The sequence below is a fragment of the Panicum virgatum genome, chromosome 5K (assembly GCF_016808335.1).
Source record: "Panicum virgatum strain AP13 chromosome 5K, P.virgatum_v5, whole genome shotgun sequence".
NCBI classification, from domain to species: domain Eukaryota; kingdom Viridiplantae; phylum Streptophyta; class Magnoliopsida; order Poales; family Poaceae; genus Panicum; species Panicum virgatum.
The window spans coordinates 37,188,889-37,194,972 of NC_053140.1; positions in this window are offsets into that span (position 1 = coordinate 37,188,889).

Genomic DNA, 6,084 nt, shown 5'->3' on the forward strand with positions numbered 1-6,084 from the left:
TAAATTCAAACACGTCGGTTTAACCGGTGTATTGATTTGACCAGACTCTGCTGACTTCGTTTAACCGACGTATAGAAAAATGAAAGCGTCGGTTAAACCGGTGTATAGACTTTTTCCTGATTTTGCCTTTTCTGATTTGAGTCTTGAATGAAATCCAAATATTCTTGAGATATAAGTTGAAAACCACTTATTTGAACTTCTGGAAACCTGAGTGACCATAATGTGCATCCATTTTTGATTGACCATGTCCATGCTCAAGTTACTTGGCCTTAACCCCTCTTAATAGTGTGATCACTATAAAACTATAAAACCTATACAAACCTAAGTGTCCTTCTCATCCTTATGACACTTAGGACTAGAAAGATCCTTAGTCTTGACATATAATTGAGTTGAATACCGAGATCGCCTTTTTGAATAATAAAATTGAGGGGCCTCTTTTGACATATGACCAAATGAGCGATAATGATCTATTAAGCTGCACAAACTCATTAGTCACAATAATGGTTGTCATTAATCACCGAAACAAACCTTGAGGGCCTAGATGCTTACAGAGGCAGGGCAGCAGCCAGCAGCTGGCGGCGGGAGCACAAGGCAGGGGAGGCCGGCGGGAGCAGGAAGGAAGAAGAGGATAATGAGGAAAGAGAAGATGGGAAGAAAAGAAAATAGAGAGAAAGGATAAAAGAAAAATAAGAAGGAAACAAAATGAGAAGAAAAGATAAATAATAGAAAAAACATAATGGTATTATGAACATTTCTTTCTTCAATCCATCCATAAAAAATAGGGTGAAGCCATTTTGCCAAACGTTTATCAAAACGGCTTCAGCTCCATCAGAAAAGCCGCTCCACTAGAGGAGTCAGAGCTAGAGCCATTTTTGAAAGAGCTGAAACCCTGCCAAACAGGCCCCTAGTCTCCGTTGAGGCACTCAAGAAGCACACCTTCTTCTTGAGCTATCTAGCCTCGCCTTAGTAACCCGAATTACTAAGAGTTCTTTCTGGATGTAGAGGTGGTACAAACTACTGGGAGACGCCACAACCGTTGGGTGCTCACAGGAAACACCTAGCCGTCTAGGAGCCACGCCCCAAGAGTAACAAATGCAAATCACACGATTTTGGCTAAGCTCAAGTGCTTAAGGTTTTGCTGTGCTCTTTTATCCTCTCTAGCAATCTCTCTCTCAAACCCAACTCAATGATATTTCAAAAATCACACAATCTCATAAAGAGAGGTTGGGGAGAGCTCAACTATGGCTACCATGCTTCTTGGGACGACCAGCAAGCAACTAAACAATGCCTGGAATAGCAGCCCACCAAGAAGGGGGCTAAAGGGTATAAATAGCCGGTCCCAAAGAAACTAGCCGTTAGGTGATAGTTACAACCCAGAACTTCCAGACTCAGCAAACCGGAACTTCCGGATTTTCAAACCAACTAGCCGTTAGTGCCACGTGTACCAAACTCGGAACTTCTGGATTACCAAATCCGGAACTTCCAGGTTGGCCATGGCAGACAGGTCAAATTGTGCACGTGCGGCTTTTTGTGTCTCTCTCAACTATCTTAGGTTACTTGAGCACTGAGACTAAACCAAAGACCATTGTGATGCATCCCTCTTGATAGTACAGCGTACCTATACTCAAGATCAAAGATAAATTATATTTCAACTTCTTGAGCTTCTCATTTGTATTTCATGTCGTGCTTTGATCAAACTCAAACTGAATATTGCATCCAACTTTATTTCTTTACTTAGCGCATATTTTCTTTGAGCTAGTGACTTGAACATTTATCTTTGAATGAAATTCACTTCTAGTTCAAATCACCATCATCACAATTTAATTCTAGAAATATTTGATACTTTACCAATATGAACACCATACATGACCAAGATTAGAACGCGGGCATCGGGACCATGACGACGAGTTCATCGATCCGCCGGTGTCTAAGAAGTGGAGGTGCCGGAAGGGGTCTGGTACGCCTACGGGGAATGCTCGTTTTGGGGGAGGGTGCACTCGCCTAGCGGCTGAAATCTCAGAGGGCTACTACTGGATAGGGAGTCTTTGTAAAGGCCTCATAGTGAATCCCAACCACTCACTTAAGGAAGTGTTTAAGAGGCTAGCTACCTCAGGCACAAAGGGAGACACGACTTGTGGTGAAAGTGTGCAACCAATGTAAAGTGAAAACTGATATATCAGCCGTGCTCACAGTCAAGAGCGGCACGGACCCTCACATGTCTACTTAACAGAAATTATTGCTTTAATTCAGTTATTTAAATATTCCAAACTCTTTGTTTATTCAGAATTACTACTTCTTTTCATAAATGTGGGTTGATTCATACATATTTAGTAGTTAGATGCTAATGATTAATTATTAATTAAAATACTTACCGTTTTATTCAGCTATCCTTTATTTCTTGTTATAAGCCTTTCATGTCATTTATTTCTAATATATTTGCTGAGTACGACATGTGCTCACTATTGCTATTAAAACACTATTCAGAGCAAGGCTAGTTTGAGGAGTACCCAGAGGATATTCAGGACTTTTAGGCGTACGTTTCCCTCAATCAGCTACCTGTGGAGTTGGAGTATCCGCTGCTAGAATAAATGCGAACTGAAACGCTTATTTATTTATATTAATGATTTTGGGTTTGGTTTGTAATAAACTTAACTTCGGTACATTATGGCATTGCTACTGTTATTCACTATTGTCGGTATATGTGTGTAACTTTGATCCTGGCACGCATATATGATTTATTGCTCGGTTTATTCCTTCAAAACTGAGATTTCTAATAATTCATTGCCTTTAAAAATCAAACATATCCCAAAGTTGATTGATATAATTAAATTATAGTTGCAGCATGGCTACTGATTAATACAACATATATCTATGGTACATAAAAGGTAAATCTTAAGAGTACCTAATCATGGCAACACTGGCCAAAAACCAGAGTGAAATGCGGCTTGAGTGAAATGCGGCAAAGCCGTACTTGAGTTTCTAGTCTTTATATACGATTTTCGCACCAAAAGAAGGCCAGAGAGAGTGACCATGTCGTTGGCAATTTCCGGCCGTCGGATCGGCCAGGCGAACAATTCAAATGATTCTCAGTCATTTTGCAAATAAAAAACTCAGACTTTAGAGAAATCAACCCGCGGTCCTTCTCCCCCTCTCCAGCAATTTTTCAAAAATCTTCTCAATTTTTCTGAAAATCAACCAGCAGTCCAATAGACTAGGTTTTGGTAAATTTGCAAACAAAACCTTAAGTTTTTATAAAATCAACCTGTGATCTTGGTCATCTCTCATGATTTTTCTTAGAAAAATCCTCAGATTTTATTTAAATCAAACCACAACTCATTCGATCTGTTACTTCTACACGACCAACATTATATGTACAATTTAAACACCAAAACATTTTGGAACCAAAAGTTGCTCAACATAGAATTTGATCAAGAATTCAAAAACTACAACTTTATCATAGAGTAAATTTTAAAATTCAAAATGCTTTCGCAATTTATTTGCAAAAACGCTTACATGTGAACCGTTATACCTACAAATTGAACACCAAAACATTTTCAAATAAAAAAATGATGCACATAAAAGTTGTCTAGAATTTAAAATCTACAATTTTACTATATAGCAGAGTCTTGTAAATTCAAATTGTGTTCATAATTCATTCAACATAACATCTTATTTTGCTAAAAAATAATATCGTACCACCGTTCTTTCATGATTTCTTATTCTACCTCCACAATAATGCGTTATATTTTAATATAACCACTACTTTCATAAAAAAACATATCTATTAATTGCAACATGATTTTGCAAATACATTAAGTTTTTGACTAATTGTGCTCCACCCTCCCTAATTATTTTATCCCTTCTTTCACCACAAAAATACAGCAACAAATGTCATAGCTCCATTTCGATACCCATAATAATATACCCATTAAACAATAGTGTCACACGATTTCTTCACCAAAAGAAGGCGAGAGAGAGTGGCCACATTACCGATAGTTTCTGGTCCTTGGATCGGCCGAGCGAACGGTTCAGAACATTTTCTGGTCATTTTGCAAGAAAAAACTCTCAGACTGAAGTTGCAATGAAAACCCTCTCAATTTTTCTGGAAATCAACCCATAGTCCAACAGAACAGGTTCAGGTAAATTTGCAATGAAAACCATAAGGTTTTATAAAATCAACCCGTGATCCTGGTCAACTCTCAGGATTTTTCTTAGACAATCCCTCAGATTTTAATTAAATCAATCCACAACCCATTCTATCTGTTACTTCAACACGACCAACATTATACGTACAATTTGAATACCAAAACGTGTTGGAATCAAAAGTTGCTCAACATAGAATTTGATCATGAATTCATACACTACAACTTTATCGTAGAGTAAATTTTAAAATTCAAAACGCTTCCGCAATTCGTTTGCACAAACGCTTACATGCGAACTTTTGTACCTACAATTTGGACACCAAAACGTCTTAAAATCAAAAAATGATGAACATAAAAGTTGTCTAGAATTTTAAAATCTACAACTTTACTATATAGCAAAGTTTAATAAATTCAAATTATTTTTATAATTCGTTCAACATAGCATCTTATTTTGCTAAAAATATAATATTATACAACCATTCTTTTATGACTTCTTATGCTACCTCCACAATAACGCATTATATTTTAATATAATCACTACTTCCTTAAAAAATAACACATCTATTAGTTGCAACATTATTTGGCAAATACACTAAGTTTTTGGTTAATTTTGCTCCACTTCCCCCAATTATTTTACCCCTTCTTTCTCCAAAAAAAATATAGCATCAAATGTTATAGCTCCATTTCGATACCCATAATAATATACTCATTAATAATAGCGTCTTGATAATAGACCCAAAACATAAATCAAGTGTACGCAGAAACTACTACATGCATCAACTAAAATTCGCATTAACTACAGTACTACGACGCGGGATACGGGCCCCATGCGGCAAAGCCGCGGGCTTTTCTAGTATGATACTATTATGAGACAAGAGAAAGACAACGTATTATAGAGGTTGTTTGTTAAGTTATCTCAATCACGGGTGTCCTTGGGCCCGTGTAGGCTGTGCGATCGCGCACAGGACCTCCAAATTTGAAGGGCTCCTAAAACATGAAGTATACCTTATGTATAGTAATATAGGAGCTTCAATTTCGTTAACTTGCATCGCGATTCGTAGCGAAACGAGGCCCAAATTACACCCAGAAGTCACACATCGTATTCCCGATTGTTGATCGCCCGACGCCCGGCCTTCCGCTCGGCGGCCACGGTGGCACTCGACTCGATCATCGACACCAAAGGCAAGACCAACGCCGCTTCATTTCCTGTCGTGCACTGACACTCGTGCCTCGCAGGGGCGGAGCGGACTCGCGCGTGGCGATCGCAGTGTTGACTCGCCGACACCAGTCGCCAGACGTGAGTCGTGAGATGGCCATGGGCCACTAGGGCCCCATCTTAGTATGTTCTATTGCTACTTGTTACTATTGTTTAACTAGCTAATACACCCGTACGTTGCTACGAGAAGTTATATGAATATATTGATCAGCATAGTACGTGTCGGTCGAGCACTTCAGTTTTTTTCAATTTTACTCATCAAATGCTAATTTTTAAATAGTCCTGAACCCTTAACTCAACAAACGATCACCCAAATTCCAATTAGGATTCCGATTGACGGATCAAGAAAACAATCCTTATTTTAGAAATAGGTAAAGATAAAATTTTACTAGGCCACTAAGGGTCATCTTAATATTTCGCATTGGCTGCCGGTTTGGCCAGAACGCCCCTGTTCTCAATACTTGTCATTGCACGAAACCGTCTATTAGACAGCTTTAATATAATTACCTAGTGGTGAGTACACACTACGCACGGCGGGAAATACGTTTCAGGGGAGCAACCAAAACGGGGGCCATTAAGCTGCCCCATAAGGCCCAGATGAGCACCCTGTCCATTCAATCCGCCATAAAATGCCACGTTGTAACTCCCACTAGCACAATAAAACAAGGGCCGGGCGCCACCGTTCGAACCTCTTGTTTAACGCACGCAGCTTCACATCTCTCAGCG